Source organism: Melospiza melodia, chromosome 1, assembly GCF_035770615.1.
Source record: "Melospiza melodia melodia isolate bMelMel2 chromosome 1, bMelMel2.pri, whole genome shotgun sequence".
NCBI lineage: Eukaryota > Metazoa > Chordata > Aves > Passeriformes > Passerellidae > Melospiza > Melospiza melodia.
In genome coordinates, this window is record NC_086194.1 from 39,190,336 (window position 1) to 39,211,820 (window position 21,485).

General features: G+C 39.5%; 1 protein-coding gene across 6 annotated transcripts in view; it reads right to left on the bottom strand.

Moving 5' to 3' along the window:
* THRB (thyroid hormone receptor beta) overlaps window positions 1-21,485 on the bottom strand; it is a 156,388-nt gene that overhangs the window by 97,734 nt on the left and 37,169 nt on the right. The window contains exon 1 of one of the 6 annotated variants that reach the window (XM_063154560.1): window positions 10,649-10,733. The exons of the other annotated variants lie outside the window; for them this stretch is intronic. The gene's annotated coding sequence lies outside the window, so the exon portion shown is untranslated. Of the gene's footprint in view, window positions 1-10,648; window positions 10,734-21,485 lie in introns of those variants that run through there. 6 annotated transcript variants of the gene reach the window in all.

Here is a 21,485-nt window from a genome sequence, read left to right on the forward strand (position 1 = left end):
CTCTGTAGAAGTTCATGAGCATGGAAATACATTTCCATTCCTAATCATATGAAGATTCTTTGTTTACTTAGTGCTGAGCTGAACAATGGACCAATTCAGTCTCAGGGAAAGACTGATTTCCAGAGGTCTTGAGAAAAAACACTTCCATGGACAAGTATTTTGAGGTCTCTGTGTATGGGTGGAATAACCCCAAGCCCAGGAGAAGTTTGGAAGGAAGTGAAGACCCCCTTGGGTTATAGTTATTGCAGACTGAGAAAAAAAGAGAGAAGCGGAAAAGATGTTTTTGGGTAAAGTATTGTTGAAAGCATGTGTAAAAAATCTCCTCTAAATAGTCCTAAAATAGGTTTAGTGGTAGTGCTTTTTTTTTTAATCCCAGCACATTAAGAAAATAAATCTCTCCTCCCACTCTTTCCTCAACATTTGTGAAGATCTTAAAGAGCAAAATTTGATACAAATAAACTGACCACTATAAAGAATGATTGTTACATATTAACCACTGAATAACCCACAGACAGTGGTGACATGTATCTAATAATGATGTGCTTCAACCTTAGGCAAATAATTCCAGATTTCCTTTTTTATTTTTTTTTTGGCAGTGCCCACAGAGGAAATCATTACTGATCAAGATAAATATTTCAAAGTTCAGTTAAGTTAAGAGCTTTACTTCGATTTTAGACTTCAATTTGCTTTTAGGCCAATTTATCTTATTTCCCTCCATTCTCTTCCCTAGCAAGGCTGTATATTAAAATTTCGTACAACATGAAATTTTGTACAATAATTTTGTACAATAATTAATTAAAAAATGGAAAAGAAGAAAAAGAAGAGGAAGAAAAAGAAGAAGAAAAAGAAGAAGAAAAAGAAGAAAAAGAAAAAGAAAAAGAAAAAGAAAAAGAAAAAGAAAAAGAAAAAGAAAAAGAAAAAGAAAAAGAAAAAGAAAAAGAAAAAGAAAAAGAAAAAGAAAAAGAAAAAAAAGAAGAAGAAAAAGAAAAAAAAAGAAAAAGAAAAAGAAAAAGAAAAAGAAAAAGAAAAAGAAAAAGAAAAAGAAAAAGAAAAAAAAAAAAAAAAAGAAAAATAAAAAAAGAAGAGAAAAGGAGAAAAAGAAAAAAGGAAACTGCTATGGTGGTAAAAGAAAAAATATGAGCAGGCTGCCTTTCACTATGGAGATTGCTTTGGAAAGCAATTGTACAAGAGTGAAAGAGTACCATTATTAATAAATTTAGCAGTGAATAATCACAGGTCTAAGATTATCATTATCTGGTTGTGCTTGAGCTAACAAGTAGGAGTACAAAACATCTCATTTTTGAACAGCACTGTCAAACAATTTAAAGAAAATATTTTCACATGACTTTTCCTTTTAAAAGTTTTGAGGAAACTGGAAATGGGAGGATTCTCTTGTCAAGATTTTTCCTCTGTTGTGTAGACGCAGTAACTACACTTCAGTAATTCTGCTGAAGAGTTTCAAACCTGGTATTTGCTATAAAATTTCAACTGCAAATCTGTGAACTTCTCAAAACATAAAAAGAAATAAGAAAACTGAAATCAGTTTTTGCAACTCCAAGGAGACCTTTACCTATCCCAACAACTGCTCTTTACATGTCATCCTAGTCACAATATAATTACTGCTCATTTTGCACTTTTACACATGGGGAACTATGTCAGAAGCCAATATCCCTCACTCCCAACCTGTTTTCTGACATTCATAATCCTTATAACCAATATAAGATCTAGGGCTTCCTCAAGCATGGCACAGCAAAAATTACATTAATACCTATTAAACTAGGTAACTAAGTTCTGATCATAACAAAGGTTTTATTCAATTTCATAGCAATTTATATATTTTCATAGAAAAAAAATTTTTTAATAAAACTGTCAAAAGTTCAGTGACAACAGATTTCTACAGTTTATTTTTTTCCTTTCATTGAGAGAAATAAGCTTTTGCAGTAAATAACAAGTTAACACTGTATTAATCTGCATTACTCAGTTAATTTACTAAGGGCTATTCAGCTATTTGTTGTGAGATCAATCTGTATCCTCATGGCTATCCAAAAGTCATGCCCAGTCTTGACACCTAGGAATGGTGAATCCACTCTCCAAGAAACTGGAAAAAGCAGCAAGATGTGCCACATTTCCAACACCATCAGGGAAAGTTAATGTAATCACAGCCAGGTCAAATACTCTCATGGTTCAAGCCAAAATCAAACCTGCAATTTAAACAGCCCTGATCTAGATGTGTGAAAAAGGTAATAAATAAACACTGTTCCCTTTGACTGCTTAGGGCAAAAAGCATTATTGCATTCCCATTTAATCTCATTTGTAAATAAATCAAGTGTCAAAAAAATTATCTCTGTTTCAGCAAACTCAAATTGATTATCTTCCCAATAATAGTGAGAGTGTTTTTGTCAGCTGCAACTGAAATGGCTAAAATCCAAATACTAAAAGCTTCATTTAAAAATTCAGGTTTTAAATTCAATTACCTGGCAAGTATCTCAAGAGGAATAGTATTCTATTTCTTGCTATAGGATGCAGAAAATGTTGATCTACATAACACTATACAAAATCATATGTGTATAATTATTACTCTATCTCAAAGTGCCTTTCAGAACACTGTAAATTTTTAATGAAGTAATGAAACTGCTTGTAGAAGTACCAACAGATGATATAATGCAATATTACCTTACTGATGCATAATTTGAATGCTGTGCAACCAAAAGAAGTCTGTCATAACTACCCCACACAATACAGAATTCTCAAATGCTTTATTATTCCTGTCAAACAACTAACTCCTTCTTTTTTATTTCTGAATGTGAGCACTTAAATATTATGTGAACTTGCAACAAAATGCCCTGGAATTCAAATTTAAACGGGAGTACAAAATTAATCGCTAACATCCATAACAATGCAAACAATCTTCTGCTGTAGACTATAATAATTAATTGGGGGAAAAAATTAAAAATCACATGCTCAAATAGAGGACAGAGTCTCTGTAATACTTGCATTGGATTTATTTTAGTCTTGTTTGCCTTGCATGAAACAGCAGAGTTTCAAAAGAAAACACCAGGAAACCTCTGAGCTTCAAGGACAGAAGCTGGAACCAAAAGTAAAAACAAAAGCAGTATTTCAGTTTCAGATGTGCTTTTCAAGAACCGAGTTTGCTCTGTTTCCCTTACAAGTTGCTGACCATGGGAAACACAGTTATTTTCAACTCTACTACTGCAGCAAACAGCTCTGAGGTGCTGCTCCCACACGGGGATGGTCTCTCTGCTTTCCCAAAAGTCATCCCCGGCTCACCATCATCATCTTCCCAGTGGTGGCCGAGGTTGCCTCCTCTCAGCACAGCTCACACCAGAGCTGCCTGCGAGCTCCGTGGGACTCCTCAAGACGGAAGAGCAGGAGGATTCCAGAACCTCCTGCTCCCAGCCTGCCTCGCCAGGGATGGACTTCCCAGCTGCTCTGTGCACCAGGCACAGGAAGATCACACGAGGATGCTCCACTTGGGATAAAATCTGGAGCACAACGTGCCTTGGTTTCAGTCTGACCACCTGGGTACAGGAGACAAATCCAAGCCATATTATAGCACCTAAAACACCCTGGTCATGGTTCCACCACAAAGTGTAATCACCTCCTAACACAGGGACCTCATGAAAGTTATATAATGGAGACAATAATAATTTAATAAAAAATTAGGAGTATGGGTGAGCTAAAAATTAACTTCACTCTGAACATGAAAGAAATGCTGTGGTTTTGTTCTTGCTGTCCTTAAACAAAATGGCTGTGTACATAAAGGACCGTCACTATCAAGACAAAACACCTCTTACATGATCATGAGCAACAAAACTCTCTTGGCAGTATTTAACCAGTTCTAATCAGAAGACAGAATTTTAAAAAAACCCACAAAACCAAGAGACAACTCACTAAAAATCAAATAAGAACTTACCTCGGGACCAACAGGAAGGAGTATCATCCCACTGAAGTTCATGGTTACAGCTTTTAACTCAACTATGAACTTTCCCAATTATTTCCAGCACCGAGCAACATCCTGAACTTAGCAGCACTGATCTTCGCTTCTGGTTCCCTGCTGCAACGCTGTTTTCTAGCAGAGAAGGAATCTTCAAATCGGAAGTATAGCACATACACAATGCAGACTTCAAACAAAGGACCATTGTCACAGTGAGGAGGCTGCCATGAATAATCTCGTTATTGCAGTCATGAATGATCTGACTCATGAAGCGTCTGCAGCGATGTTTCAGGCTACAATCACTTGCTTTTACACAAAGCACACCTGGCTATTTCACACTCCTCCAGCAAACAGATGCTATTTGGTTTTATAAAAAGCCTTGAGACAGTACAGGCAGAGAGTTAAGAGGAAATTATTTCTTCTATCATTATGTGTTTCTCTTCCCCTTCTTTGGGAAGGGGGGAGACATACCTGCTCCTCCCTCGCATATTTTGCTTTACACATTAGGATAAACACTTCAAATACTTCAGGATACAGGCAGTGCAAGCTCACGCAGCCCTGAGTGCCCGACACTCAGCTCCCCCTGAGGAAGGCAGGCTGGGTGGGCAGCACACCCAGGTCAGCTCCAGCACCCTGGCAGCACCTGCCATCGCCATCCCTGTGACAGCACAGGCGCCGAAACTCCCGCCTGTCCCAGCAGGGCACTGGGACACAGCCACCCACACACGGGAGGCTGCACCACGCCAAGGATCCCACAGGCCCTTGATGGATCAATCCTGCTCAAAAAAAATGCTGATGACACAGAGCTGCACAGGTACAAAGCTGGATGAACCCTGCTGGGGTAACATCAGTTTTCAGGGTTCCACCAGCTTTAGAGGGACAGCCATCATTCTCAAGCCACTAAGGATTAATACCAGAAAATAAACATCCAGTTACATAAATAGTCACAGAAGGCGAGAAAAAAAGAAAAAGGTGCAAGGAAGACAAGCTACATCCTTTATAAACAAGAAACCAACTCAATTTAACTGCAGAACTCAACTTACCAAACCTTTGCCAGCCCCAGGCAGCCTGGGCAGGCAGCAGTCCAAAATGTGATAAAATTATTATTTAAAAAAAAAAAATTTAAACTTATAAGGATACACAAGTGTTTCTTAATAAGGCAAATTAAGTTTCTTTATGAGGATATTCCCAAGCTGAACACACATTTTAAGCTGAAATAGAGGGAATGCTTTGTTAAAGCATTATGTAGATGCGAAGCTGCTTTTATGTAACTCAATTTATCAGAGAAACATGTTGTATCATGTTGTTAAAATATTATAGAGATAAAAGGATAATAATTGAAATATTTGCATACGATGTAGTACAAAGAAATAATGTATGTGAACAGACTATTTGTTGTCTCATTAGCCTCAAGCAAACAAGGAAATAAGGGGTGATTTATTACTGTGTGTCTGGGGCTGTAGGATGGTAAAATTTTACTTACTGTAGTTTAAATAAAGGTCTAGAAAAGTAATGGAAAAAATGCTATCAATAATTCAGGACAAATTAATGGTACAACATAAGGTCTTTAAGTTTATTGAAATAATTAATGAATTTACCTTGTTTATTCATAGTAGTTAAAGGACTGACTTCTAACTGGAATTTCTCACATCTGCACTTTAAAGAACTGTTGCCACGTTGAGGGTTGCATACCGTACCCTTCATAAATAACAATCCAATTGAATCTGTTGCTCTGCAGAACTTGGCAGCACCCCTGCCTCAGCAGCCTGGGCACCCAGCCTGGGTCCTGCTGCTGCACCCAGCCACATCTCCTGGTGCTTTCCAGCCTGACTTTTGATCCCACTGCTATCACTGTGACCCTTTCCAGAATCTGACAGCTCTAATCGTTACCTCCCAACCTCCACACTTCAGGGAACTGAAGACGAGTTTGTGGAGTCTCCCATTGCAATGCTGGCCTTCGTCAGCTAAAACAATTTTCTACCCAGTCTTGTGCCTCGCTGCAGCAGGCAAGGTGAGCAAAGAGGAGAGGAGGGGAAAGGGGAAAATAAACCTCATCATGCACATAGACACACATATGTGTTTACACACACATGCACGCTTGGGTATATAAGCACATACGTAAGTATATTCAGTAAACCTAAAATAAGGTTTACAAATATGGGATGCATATATAACTAGAAAATAAAGGTAGAGCCCTGAATCCACAATCTCATCACTGCTTTGGCTAATGACCCCAAGTTTTGCTCTCATTTTATTGAAGCTCAGTGGTAAATCAAATCCAACAGCAGTGCTTTGATTCGGGAGGTTGGTGGCACCCAAAAGAAAGTCTTGTGACAATTCTCTCTGTAAGACCCGAATGCCACCAAGGGCAGCAAGGGCTGTGCCCACACCACTGCTGGGATCAGTGCCAGGCAGCAAATGAAACACCACAGAAAAAATCATCATATACCCTTAGGCATATTCATAGTAGGATCACATTTGAGAGCACTTAAGAGATTTAAGAAATCACTTTTTAAATAGTTTCGGCTTTTTTTTTTTTTTTTTTCAGAGATGGCAAGTAGATTAAAAGAGTGTTTGTTTCCAGTGGTATAGCTAAGGCTCAACAATTCCATGTATAGATATCCCCTAGGAAAAGAATTCCCTTCTGTAGTTGAAACCAATCCACTGTAAATAGATCAGATTAAACCAAAATGACACATTCTCAATGCAGTATTAGACTGTCAGCATATTCCTTCATAATTCCACAGGTATTTTGGAATGGTACACACCAGCCACAGATAAATAAAAGAAAAAGCAATTCTCAACTATGCATTTGTTAACTATTTTCTCATTCCCTCCAATAATAAAGTAATCTTCCATAAATGCAATGGAATTACAGCACTTTAGACTTCTTAAAAATAACAGGGATGTTTCTGGGAAATAATAATACTGGTGGAAGTATTAGCAGACTGTGGCTCCCTTCATGTTTAACTTGAAAATGAAAAATTTCAAATTTTGAAACTTGTAAAATTTTGGTATAAAGTTTCTTAACATCATGCTACCAAGACAAAACCTGTACCCCCAAATAAAATTGCCAACATAGTCTTAAATCCCAAAAAGCAGTAAAAAATCCTGAACCTTAGTTAAATAGTAAACTTCCTAAAAATAAAATTATATTTCCTAACCTATTATTTGTGCTAAATTTTGCAGTGTATTCTGGCTATTAAGAAGAAAATTTTATTTGAGTGTAAAAGTTTGGGACTTTCCTCATATGACCTTCCTGGCATGCTGCCAAGGCTCAGCTCTTGATGACATTTAATCTGAACATAATCCCTGAAATCTCTGCGCCATTACTGGGTTGCATGGGAATGATTCCCTGACAACATACATGGAATTGTGCTGTAAATTTTATTTTCAGCTCATGACTGCTCCCCTTCCTTACCAGCTGTTGCAAATTATTTGCTTGAATAAAACTAAATAATCTATACCTTTTATTTGCTATAGAACCACATAATACCTAAAATAGAAAAGAAGTCCAACACTTCTTGTTTCAGTTGGTTTTCTACTGATGGCTACCATATTTTTAAGGGAGTAAACTCCAGAAAACAAATCAAGTTCAGCAGCTGATGAAAAGCCTGGGTAATGAGCTGCAGTGGTACAAACAACCCCATTGACTCTAAACAGGAGCAAGACCACACTGCACAGAGGATTCTAGCTAAGGGTACTCACACTTGACTGTGGGCTGCATGAGCAACTGCCTTTACAAAGGAAGAACACACTTAAAAGAGCTTTTTTCATATTCAAAGACGCCTCTGATCTCTGAAGCCAACTGTCTTTCTGTCATGAATGCTGTGAAAAATCACAGTGCCCAAGATTTCCACATCTGTGATTTTTGGCACTTGTGCAAGGGTAGGAACTGAGTAACTGATGTCTGAACACCACCAAAGAAAATGAGGCAACACAGCAATTTGTCCCACAGGAAAGTGCAGAAAAGCCTCAAAAATCAGTGCAACAAGGTAAGTGTGGATCTCTCTTTCTTTTCTGTGTGCTCAGGATTTCACAAGTATTTTCCCCCTGCATTCCCTGCAGGAAGGAGCTAGGTAGGCAAAGCAGCACTGACTTTAATCTTACTAATGCCGGTCCTAAAAGCAGTGAATCATACAGCAGTAAGAGCTCCAGTATGGGATACAGAGACCTACCCACTGACCTGCATACTTAGTTCAGCAACAATCTAAGTGTCATTACAGTTCATGGGAGCTAACACCAGCCTGCCTACATTTGCTGTGGTCCAATTGCTGCCTGAAGCAAACATTGGCTCTTATTGAGACTTCTTGTTTACTGAGTGATCCCAACAGTTTCCCATTCCTATGAAAAGTAAGTAAATAAGATGAACAAGAAAGATTAATTATTCCCTAAAAAAATAGCAAGAAATTGTAACTGATAAAGCAGTGTTGTGGTTTTTTTTAAACTCTTCATTTTCAGCAGAGAGCTTGCTTTGTTCAGTGGGCTTTTGTCCCTGTACATTAATCCCTTCCCAGAAAGACTTTTTATACACAGAGTTGACCAAGTTACCAGGGACCATAATTCTGTGGGAAAAGAGAAAGTCCTCTAAAGTATGCATAAAGTAACTTCTAAGTTACTTCTAATGCTAATCTGTTTATACATGTAAACAAATATCCTATTTCAAAGGTATTCCTTCAGGTTGGGGTGCAGAAGACCTCTCAGTTCTCCTCTTTAAGAAAGCCAAACTCCAAGGAAAAACAGGAATACTCCTCCAGTCCTTTGTTTCCTACACCAGAGCAGCCTTGATCCAATCAAGAGCCACTTTAATCAATGGGGAGCTGTTAATGTTTGGTTTAGGCCATGTAAGAGTGAGAAACTGAGAAACATGTTTTCACCTGGCCTTCAGCCAGGCACAATGCCACCACTAATGAATGGCTGCTATAATGAGACCTTTTGAAAGGGTCATATGTGAGATGAATTAATGAACACAATGCAAATCTCACATCCATCTCAAAGAGGGGCAAAAAAAATCACTGCAGTTTATCATAAATATGTTTAGGTGTTCTGATGCCAGCCTACTGCCAAAGGAATCCACCGACAGGGAAGGGCAAGGCCTGTTTGCAATGCAGTCCTCCCCAGGGAGATGCATTTCGGGCTTCCAGCCAAAGCCTCCAAAACACCTCCAGGGCAGCAGTTGGGCTGGAGCTGCCCCATCACGCCCTCCGCTGCAGCCGGATTTGCCTATTTCTGCAGCTGGCACCACCAAAGGCTACAGAAACTTGTAGTCAGCAAATCTCTTCCAGACTGACTTTTCAGTCTGTTCAGCTGATGAATACTGAGAGGAGTGCATAGACTGGCACAAACTGTAAAACAGAGTTTACACAGGAGACCCTGTACCCCTCACAGCCTTTCTTTTTCCTAACAATTTCTGTGTGACTGTTACCATCATGGCTCTCATGGCTCTCACTAGCCTCAAACCTGCCCACCGCACCAGTTTGTAAAAGCACCCTTTCATCTAGCACTAACACAACAAAATCCCTTTTGCTCAGTGTTCCTAATCCCCTTGATAACAGCGCTGTACACAGATTGTCACGATGAAGAAACCTACACTGGTTAGTCCAATGACTCAGCAGTGGTTTCTTCCTTTGCTGCTCCAGTGGCACCAAGAACAGGCTCAAGAGCTTAAATCTTCATGATAGATACAGGCTCACTGTGCAGCTAATCCTATCACTTTCACGACAAAAACCCAAGTCTGTGCAAACTGCAGCTACTGTTGATGTACATCCTACATGTACTACATAAACAAAAAATATTTGCAACAGTGAGTGAGGAAGACTATGGTTTTAATAATATTTCCATTTGCAACTAAAAACTCAGACACTAAAAAATTAAGTCAGAAAGAGAGCAATCAAGGTTTATAAAGAATATTTCACATAGAGAATATTTCACCTTATACAAACAATTTTTGGAAAAACACATTCAGCCAAAGCATCAGCAATGCTCTGAAATTCAGTGGTCCCTTACACAGCAGAGAACTGCAGAGGGCTTCACAAACTAGAAATCCCACAGGGAAAAGTAAACATTCCTTATTTTCACGAAAAGGGTCACAAACAAAGCCTGAAGAGTGAATTATAGGTGTGAAATTCAAAAAAACCCATGTGAGTAAGCAAATGAACAATCTGTATGTGCAATCATCATGACCCTGTGTGACAAGCAAATACATACATACCAGAACGGCAATTACTTATCTAACTTGCTGTTGTGGGCCTGTGACAACACTGGCTTCATGAGCCACTGCTGTACCTCTGGGTGCAGATATGCTGCATGGTGGAAGACCACTTTCTGGAAAGCTCACTCTGTTGCAGAGGGATTGGTTTTGTCGTGAACTAGCTTGACATAAAACTTGAGTTGTGCCCCTAACCTGACTCTTACTCAAAGATAAAATCTTATCACTATGGAAGTGTTGCTGTAAGCCTGAGCAGATGGCCCACAGGGAGAAGGAGGAGGTGGCTGGATGTTTTTGTGGATAACAGCACCTAGTGATGCAATGAGGAAGCAAAAGTTTGTGTTTCAGTATCTTTCACAAATGCTAAGATTGGAGAGACTGGTCTTAGTGAATAAAGTACATCAGACTCCAGAGGCTTGGGGAGAAAGGCAAAGCCAGTTCCAATCCACATCTTTACACTGTTTTCCCCTGCAAAACATGGTTACCTCTTCAATAATGCCTGCTGAGAACAGTGTCTCTCCCACGCCATCCTGCCACAGCTGTCATCTGGGAGTGTGCTAGTTGGCACGGACCAAAATCATGTCATGGAATGTGCTAGAAATTAAACAATATGGACAATCATAAGATACAAGTCCTGGCCCTGCTGAATGTACCCATGCAGACAAAGCAGCAGTGAAGCAAAGTGGAAGTGGAGTATTTTAAGCCCATTAGCCATTGCTGCAGTTGAAATACAAACATCAGAAACAGGGTGGCACAGCAGGACCAAAGATTAAGGCTCCAAAGTTTAGCCCCGTAGCCACAACATGATCCTGTTAGTGTCATAAGAAAGTGGGAAGCACAAATAACTTCTAAACACAAAGTCAAACTTTTCTCTGAAAATAAAGAAGCCAGAAGATGAGTGCTACAATAGATATCAGGGTGCTGGCAAAGGCAAAGTGTGAAATGGATCCTTTCCAGTATTCAGCTTAGGAAGACAAACATTGTTTCACAAATTCACTGTAGCCCTGCTTATTTTCCAAGCTCCTTAACTCATGCCAAAGGGCCTGGACTTTCTGAACATCCTGTTCTGTTTCCTCCACTCCTAGTCTTAGTCCTCAATAATAAATGTCTTTATTTCAGACCCTCCTTTTATATAATTTTATTCCAAACTCCTCCCTCTGTAGCTTTTGTATTTTACCTCTGGGTAAGAGTAAAGACAAGCAGATTAATGAGAAGTCTGAACAGCTCATTAAGTTACACCTATTTTAAGAGCCCTTCTCAGTAGGCATCCCAAGATGCCGCATAAAAATAAAACTACATCAATCACATTTAAAACTAAGAAGCTTGCAGATGCTGGCATGCCTCAAAGCATGAAGATTGATGGATAAACAAGTCCATGGTTCCTCAGAGTCTCAGAGCCCCATGAACAGAGACCATTTCATCTGTCGTTGGCTGGGTGCAACAGCAATCTGCTTGGATGTGCAGTTTAGGAATCTTCATTATGGCCTACTGGCAGGAGAAAAATTCCTGCCTGATAAGGAGAGGAAAACAGTTTTAGTCCATGACCCTACTAGTAGTAGCTGGGAACTTCCTATCTGACAAGGAGCAATGCCTCCTCCACCTCTCAAAGATGACAGGACACTTTTTTACTCCTCTCTTCAGTCCTTCAAATCTGCAAGAAGTCCAAGGTATAAGTAGTCTCATGGCAATGACTACAGCAGTACAGGCTTGGGCAGAGACAGCAACATCACTTCTCACTCTATCTCATCACATCAGCTCCCAGATATGCTGCTCTTGAACACCACAATAAATGGTGCCAAGCACCTTGACATGTCTGAGGCGCACCCTGGGCCCAGCTCATCTGCCCATACAGACACAGCTCCTGCAAAGTGACACAGGAAAAGGCATTTCTATTGGTGCAAGAGGGAACCACTGCTGCCTCAGAAGTGCCAGGAAATCTTTCGGTGCTGGTGGTGTGGGCACAAAACTTGTCCACTTGTCCTACTTGTTTCCTACTTCTTTGCTATACAATCTCCTATCTTGCTTCCTTCCTCTCCCTTCCCACAGCAGTGTTTCAGGCTGAGACCAAAGCATGTAGAGTCAGAGTTACAAGGAACCAACTGTGATCTTATTTGCCTTAAATAACTGAATTTCTACACTTTGCCTGCCATTTTGAGCAGTGTACAAATAATCAGCCAGCCCTTACAGACACTCACTTCCCTCTTTTGAGACAGTTCAGGAGAAAAGAACCATGTGGTGCCCTTGCAGCCTCTTCAAACACATAGTGTTGGAAGGCAACTCTGGTCTGTAAACCCTAACAAACAGTAATGTGGCTTACACTACATTCAACCCTACTTTAAATTATGTATCTGTGAACACAGACACAAAGGGGGAAAGGGATGTAATAGTGCACAGGAAGCTGCAGTTTCAACAGTGAAGTCAAAGCTAAGGCCTGAGGGCCGTCAAAACTTAAAGCTACTCCTATTACTTTGTGTGCAGCTGAAGTGACCACCAACACATCAATATTGTAAAACTAATTAAATTAGAATTTTAAAAATTGTTATGACTGCCAACATAGTGACTTTTCTGAAGAGTATGGACTTTAGTAATTTAGCAAAACCAGAGCTACCATCTTATGAGGGGGACATAGAATAACATCAATGGAAGAAGAATAGGAGGTCCTGAACAATGCTGGAATCACATTTTGAAACCAGCTGAGGAATATGTATGTGAAATTAACTGAACAGACAAAGCTGATGCCATCAGTGAACAAGGTCTGAACAGACAAGACTTCAGGCTCGCACTGCTCAAATAAGGAACACTTTCCCTACCATCTGGCTTAGAAATCACTTGGATTCCACAGTGGCCATATAATGGCCAACAGGGAAGCAGGGAAACTATTTTAAGTAAGCATCACTAAAAATAAAATGGGTGATGCAATGAAAGGGGGGGAAAGTGGTTAAAAGTGATAAATATAGTAAAAATATTTTCTATTTATAGTTTTAAAGCTATTTATATTTGGAAGTTTCATTTAGAGACATGGAGGGCTTCCACATTCATCAGTCTGGTACTCATTCAACTACACAGTATTTATAGAATTATGCACATGCCAACAAAAATAATAAGAAAGACATTAAAATCATCTTCTCTCACAATTTGGGGTTACCAATTTACATTCACATTCAGTCACATATAAACAAAACATTTCCCAAATTACACTGACATGCATTTTGAATGCTCTCCATGAAATCCTGCCTCAGCAATAGGGCAAACTGAGAAAAACAATAGTGCAACAGTTTGACACAGTCTGACACAACACTCCCTGGAGACAAGCTCCTTCAGGTGAACTTGTTGTGTGGGCTTGGTTTCCCATATAGCTCATCCAGGAAAGCAGCACAGCACCTGTGATGGCAGGACCACAGAGAACATACAACATCGACTCTCAGCTGAGAAAATCTAAAGGGCAGAACAAAAGAAGGCTCTGGGAACACCTTAGAGCACCTTCCAGCACTTAGAGGGGGCCTATGAGAGATCTGGAGAGGGACTTTTTACAATGACATGCAGTGTAAGGACAAGTGATGGCTTTAAACTGAAAGAAGGTAGGTTTAGATTAGGAGGAAATTCTTTCCTGTGAGGGTGCTGAGACACTGGAACAGGTTGCCCAGAGAAGCTATGGATGCCCCATCCCTGGAACTGTTCAAGGACAGGTTGGATGAGGTTTTGAGCAACCCGGTCAAAGACTCAACCCAAACCATCCTATGATTCTATAATTCTGTAAATGAAGAGGAAAGGATCCATGAGTGTAGGATGACTGCTGAAAGACTGATGATATGCTGGAGGAGAACTGCCAAATACCCTGCACAGTCCTTTCCAAAAATGTTGCATTTGGCTTCTCAGCCTAAGGCATTTGAAAGGAAAGTGCAAATCCTCCTGCTCATCTCTGAAGCTCCTCACAAAACCAACATTGTTCCTGGTTAAGAACAGGTCACACTCATGAACCCATTTAGCAAATGCGAGCTGAGGTGCATGCTGCTTCTAGTAACATGGATGACCTAACTTCAGTTTCAGAGTTAACTAACTGCTTTCTGCTAAAATTGGCATCTGCTATTAACTTTGTTCACGTGTCAACACTGTTTAGCTTTGTTAACTAGCTTTCCTCAGCCCCTTCCTTGTTGTATTTATCAAGGAACTTATCATGCTCTAGGTTTCACTTTGCTAGCCTGTTCTGCTAAGATAAAGGCTCTCAGTGACACTTTTCTTGCTGTTTCTGTTTTAGTTTGAATCATTCCTGAATTCAAAATCCAGAACAACACATGAAATTTTGTTTTACACATTTTTCTACACTGAGTGCAAAGCTTCCATGCTTCCATCACCTTCCCATTACACCTATTCCATTCTAGATCGATATTTATCTTATCTGCTTAGGTCTAGAGATTTGCCTTGTTTTTACAGAAGTTTCAGGAACTTTTAAAAATGTTTTCTCTACTTTTAAATGTTTGGGCTTTTTAGTCCAGCCAACTTAATTACCTACCAACCTCATGACCTTGTTTCTTTAATTTCACAGCCCGTCCTTCTGTGAGATGGAGTGATACTTATGACCTATGTTTGCTTATACTTGTCTAAAATTTAAATGGTAATAAGTAAATGTATGCTTCATACAAACTTACTTTGTATAACCAACTCTTCTACAACATCCCTGTGCTCCATGAAAACAAAATCTGAGAGCACATCGACATCAGTTCAGCAACATTTTAAAGAAGAAATCATATTCACTACCTGTCAGAGCTTGCATCAAAGACTGTGATGTCCTAAGTTTCTAGGGGATTGCATCTACTGAGCCATTTGCAGCCCTATTTCTACAAGCAAAATAAACATATCCAAGAATGTTGAGGCCAACTGGCACAGAAAGGTGCCATGCTAATAAAGTCTAGCACCCTCCAGAACAGGGAGGTTGCTTTTAACTGCTTACTGGGAAGAATCCCAAGATAACTTTCAAACCTTACCTGGGAATATTTCAGGTGAGTTCCCGTAAGTGTACACCAAAACTAGGCCAGGGACAGTCAACAGTAGATGCATTTAATTTCCAGGGCCAGGGACTGCTTCTAGACTCCATTTAATTTACTAGTACAGACATGCCCATTGCATGAAGACCTTTTCATGCCTGCATGACCCTGAGATCTTCATGCCTCTTGGTACATCTTCATTAGCTTGTCATTCACCCACCTTCCTTCCCAGAGACCAAGGTAATTCTACTAAAACCACACCAGCCACAGATTTTAGGAGACTTTTCTCTGTCTAGATATACTAATCTTTGTTTTGTTCCAAAAGGGATTCTGACATCTTTGTCTCAAGTTTCTACTCCAGGACTGTTTTTTAGTTTTATTTTCCCATAGTGTTTGTTTACTCTTGGAAAACAAGCCACTGCTCTTTCCCCAGATAAACTCTGCTGACAGATGTGCCTTTCCACCTAAAGAAAATGTCTTCAGACTTGTACACTTGTGTCTTTCTCATGTCACAAGGAAACCCAGATTTTCATGGGGTTTGGGTTTTTTTTTTCCTTTTTTTCCCTGATGTTGCCCAACTATTTGCTGTCCTCATTTCTCTAATTACATCCTTCTTCCTTCTCAGCCTCAAATCTCTACTTATTTCCATCTTATCCTCCTTTTCTCCTGGTGCCGCTTCTTCTTCCAGTCATCTGTTTCTCACTTTTTCTCCTGAGTTCCCCATCATAACACATCAGTGTTTCACTTGATTTCTCCACAACCAATGAGTGCCAGCTTCTATCCTGTGATTATAGCCACATGCAGTCCGTGGTCAGCTCCCTCAAAGACCTCTTCCTTCCAACTACTATTTTTATGTACAGCTGTGCATTCAGATCACCTCAACTGCCTCTTCTATTCCCTCGTGGCTTTAGCTCCCTGCCTCTAGCTGCATCTAAACTACTTGGATATTCTCTCTCCTGACTTCTGTCAGGTGACATTTCTACATAAAAATAGATTCTATAAGGTAACACTGAAGAAAGTAAATCTCCTTCTGTTCCTGCATCAAGTCTTGGTGTCTCCTCTGCTATCCTTCATTCAGTGCTGCATCACTGCACATCCTTCCTCATCTCTGCCTTCAAGGAAAAATAAATAGCCCAGATGAAATGCATCCAGACTCTAAATTTTCATTAAATGCTGGCTTCCTCTGGCCACTGACTGAAAGGCAGTTATCTGCCTGAACAAATCTCTCTTGGGTGGAAAGTTCTAGTTGTGATCAAAGGCAGAAGAACTCCCCCATCTTCTTCAGCTACAAGTTTAATCCACTGAAAACTACATATTGGTCTTGTAAACACCAGGGAAATAACAAGAAAAAAAAAGAGAAAGAGTAGTCACATGTAGGGCAGGGATTCTTGGATTCTTGTACATGATGTTCTTCTAAAACTTTAAGAAAAACGGATGCCTCCCGAGGTGGAAGAAAATGAAAGAAGTAGTGGGAAGAATTTCGTGTCATAGATCACAAATGCAGATTGAGTAATCTTAATTTTCTGAGACAAGGCTAGGTACTAACAAATGATTCCTCATGCTTGGGAAATAGGAAAAATAAGTTTATGTGAACCTCATACAGAACACAGTATTTTGAACATAATATTCTGCAAACTGGAAATGATTGCAGAAACACGTGGCTAAAAAGAAAATACAGTTCAAGGATTTAACAAGGATATCTTTCTGCTAATCACAGTACAGACTCCAACCCTTGATTATTCTCATCAAAGTTTGAAATAACATTAAGGGATCACACATTCTAAAATGCACTTTATTGTTTTTGCCCCTTTAAACAGCAAAGATTTTATAGGACAAATATTGAGGACAGAGTTCAAAGAACACGTGAATGTGTAGGAACAGAGTACCAAGCAAAGTGTTGTCTCAAGTCTTTTACTATATAATAAAAATAGCACTTTGTTTTGAGAATTGGAAGCTTATCAATCTCACTGTCAGTGCAAGTCTTTCCTTTAGGCATGCAAGAAAGGACAAGCAAGGAACAGCAGGTAAGCCTTGTGCCCTTAATGCTTTGGTTTATCTCCAGAACTTAAAATCCAACAATGCTACTAAATAAATAAGGCACACTGAGACACAGACAGAAAGAGTATGCCAATTGCTTTCATGTACACAAGTAACAAGGCATCAAATTTAATTGTCAATAAGTGGGAGGATTTTCAAAGACACAAATGGACAGTAAATGCAGAGTTCAAAAGGTATTCAGGGTTGGCCTAAATGATCTAATTGCTACTGTAAATCTACAGTTCCTGGAAACTATGAAGTCTCCTGCAGTGTTGTTGAAGATTTTGGAACATGTATCCACTATAAACACTATACTAATTACAATTAATTACGTTAATTTTCACCCATAATTTACACAGAGATTCTTCTAAAATGAAGCAGGCCAAGAACACATCCAAAGAGGTATTTCCTCTGCTAGGGCACAAAAGCATGCTGTGGTACCTGGCCTCCTGATCCTGGATCTTGCATAAAACCTATTAAAACCTTTCTGGTAGATCAGTTATCTGTGGTCTCTGTTACAAAGTACAATGGAGAGTCTGATCACTAGACCCAGGGAAAATAGAAAACAAACAAACAAAAAACCACCTCAAACAAAATACACAAACAAACAAACAAACCACCACCCCTGAAATATTTTAGCTGGCTTTAAATTAGGGTAATTTTTACATTAATGAGGCAGGCAAAGGAGCAGACTCTGACCAGTGTTGCCGTAAATATTTGTCAGAAATACATATTAGAGTAAAACAAACAAGATGTATCAGAGTAAAAGTCTACAACATTAATTCCATACTTGACATAAAATGTATGGAGCTAAAACAAAGCACAAGCCTTTCACAGTTCTTTCTAAAACTTCAGGAATCTTCCTCCAAATTCCCAGTGTTACTTTGACTTGCTTTGAAGACTAATTCTTTGCCAGAGGTGCTATATAATTGTTTATGTCTCATCTAACCTGAAGTGGAAGCTGAAATTCAACAAATAAATATGCAAACATCTCCTAGTGATTTGTACTTGCTAAATAAAATCCAAATGTTTATTGAGATCCTATTTAACAATTTCCCAATGGATGCATTTCTTGCAACAGCTTAAATGACAATAGGATCAGAAAGCAAACCATACAGGGCTAGGAAACAAAGATAAGTAAATTTGTTATGAAAAATATTGGAAATAGGACGTTTAGCAGGGAAATGTGACTGACTGGCTCAGCAATCAACTATTTGCCACACATTTACATCAAGGAAAAGCATTTTTCCCACCAGTGGAAGAATTTAATTACATGGAGTACAGGGAAAAGAAAAGAAAGTCCTCTTTCACTGCTTTAGTCAAAGTGGTTATCTTAGAATATGTCAGCTGGACAAACCAAAAATACAAAAATAAGATTAAAGGTAGTGTATCTTCACCTAGCAATCGGTAACTATGTGTTCCAGCCAGAGAAAACACTGGGAAAGCTACTGGAGGAGTTTTCCTTTGGCTCAGGGAACAGATGAGCAAGAGTTCTCCTAAGGCATTCCTTACCAAGCCAAAAGCTGTTAAATTCAGCGGCGGCTAAAGCAAGTTACAACACAGTCTGCTCCAGACTGTCTGGACAGAGCCAAGCTGCAGTATAATAAGATTTAGGGGAAAAAGGGAGCAAGCAGAGAAAACATACCTTATGGTTTTATCCCAAGCCTGAATCAGATTCATGGAGCTCTCTCAAGCAAGTCAGAATGTGGATGTAGAAAAGGTTTCTGCTTCAAGAGTGCTCACCTACAGAAGCACAGGTTTTACACTGGTATTTCCTAGTCTTTATTCAAACAATTTTTCAGTTCCCAAATAAGACTGACACTTTCTTTGGGAGACGATGCCACTTGCTGTTGTTGAGGAAGAGTTTTTCAGTCCAATAAATCACATCTTTCCGGTCATGCATTCTTTCTCAATTAATAAAACTTTTTCTCTATGTCACTTTACCATCCCAAACATTTTGATCAAACCATTCTTACAGAACTGCTTTCTCTACGCCCCATTCCTGTGTGAAATATCTCACTTCATCTGTCCTTCCACATTTCTCCATGCCCATGGTTAATTTTCCTTTATTTTCTCAGAATTTCAGTTAAACCACATAAAATGGTGCATAAAGACTAGAGGGAACTTTACAAAGCCACTGAAGTGAAAAACAGGCTGGAATTCTGAATTAAGGACTGTTTTTTGGTCAGCTGTGCAATTCTAGCTCATTACATAAGAATGAGTGTAAAATCATTCTGCAGCTTCAAATAACTCCTATTTGTGTAATTTCCACTCCATTTAAGAATTAGTTGGAGCAACTGTACTGGCAATTTAAGGAAGGTTTTAAGGAAGGCAATTTAAAACGTTCTGAAACAAGGCCTGCAACATTATCAGAACTAGGATTGAGGAACCTGGTTAGGATCCTTTTCTGTGAGGGTGATGGGGCACTGGAAGAGGTTGCCCAGAGAAGCTGTGGGTGTCCAAACCCTGGAAGTGTTCAGGGCCAGCTTGGATGGGGCTTTGAGCCACCCAGTCCGGTGGAAGGTGTCCTTATCTTAGGCAGAGGAGTTATCTAGAAAAACTAGATAACGTCTAAGGTCCCTTCCAACCCAAGCCATTCTAGGATTTTATGATCCTATAAGAACAAGAAATGACTTTTTTCTCTTCTGTTATTATTTCATGTTCCTTTAATTATTTTATTTCACAGAAGCAAGGAATAATAAAATGTTAACATAATTATGAATGCTAGTACATTTTTACAGCAGTCTCGTGTTTAACCTCTGCCTCTTTCCATATGTGAAAGCTGCAACTATAACCAAGTTTTGGAAACAAAATACATCAAATCCTCCCACACAGAGCTGGAACACACCAGGGTCAGCCTGCCATTTTCCTACTGCAGACAGAACTTGCAGAAAGAAGTGAGCCCTCCCTGTCATTTTCACTTAGCTTTTGCTGCCAGCAAAGCAGGAGCTCCTCCTATAAATCTAAGTATTTTCCAGTCAATTTGTTCTCAGAAACGGAATTTCAGGCCAGAAAAAGCACAACATCCTGTACCTCAAGAAAATCAGAGCTGGTGAACACCTGCACTGTGGCTACTTACCTGGAAATCTTGATGCGTTAGTACTGTCACTGTATTTTAATGCAGCTCTACACTGAAAATTTTACTATCCTGTATGTCTTACCATTTTACAAACCCACTCTGTATCTGAAAACTTAAGGCTGTCTGAATCAGCCCCAGTCAGGGGGTGAGATTAATAGTGTCTATGGTTAGCATCTTAATATAAAGGAAATCAGAAATGTCAAAACTTGTCATAACTGCTCAATAGTATTCTCTCTCTGTATTATATATCTACTACAGCTAAAGGACTGTGACAATTTTAACCTGACATCCTCAGAGTCAGCAAAAATTCAGTACTACTTTTCCTTGGTGACAGTCAGACATGGCAGGGAATGCTTTCCCTAATTTCTGGATGAACATTAGAGAAACTTGATGCCTTTCTCTGAGGTGCACATGCATTAAAGTTTCAGTTCAGAACACACAATTTCCCACCTGAAATTGTATAATTTTACCTTTACTTCTGTTTGTTCTTTTTGGTGATTATTAAATCAAAGAAGGGATGATTGGTTTTTAAATTAATTTGTGAAAGGACAATGAAAGATGCTGATGGCTAGAAGGATGGGAATGAGTTTTAACAGATCAAAAGATAGAGAGCACTAATGAGTAGATGCGTCCTGAAAGATTTTCTTAAATGCAAGCATGATGACAGTCTCAAGACTGATCCATTACAAACAGAGATCTGCCCATCATGGTACCAGGGAAGAGCTCTTACTGACTCTTGAGCAGAAAGGGAGAACAGCAGAAGGAGCCTCACTCAGTGGCTGACATTTGAAGAAAAAATGAAGTGGGCTCCATTTAGTCCACATGAGGAGCACAAAATCCAAGTGCTTGTCTCCCATCCTCCTGTCTGATGACGATCATGGGAGCTAGAGCTTTCTCAGGAGCCCACAGAGGGCTCATGGCATCCAAGGGCCAAACTCTGCTACTGCGCTTGACAGAGCAGCTGTCAAGGTAAGAAATATCCACTGCACACACATTCTGCATATTCTACAAATATTCTTATGTACTACAAAGTGAAGCTCCTGAATAAAGAGCCCAGTAGATGACATAAGATTGAGGAATTAGAAACTAAGCAGTAAGAGCAATTCTACAGAGTCACTGGACTGAGTGACTCAGCCATGCCAGCCCAGCTCTGAGTGACTCTTAAGTCACAGAGTTGGGCTGGCATGGCTGAGGCAGCTTTGTGACTGTAAACAAAACATTTCA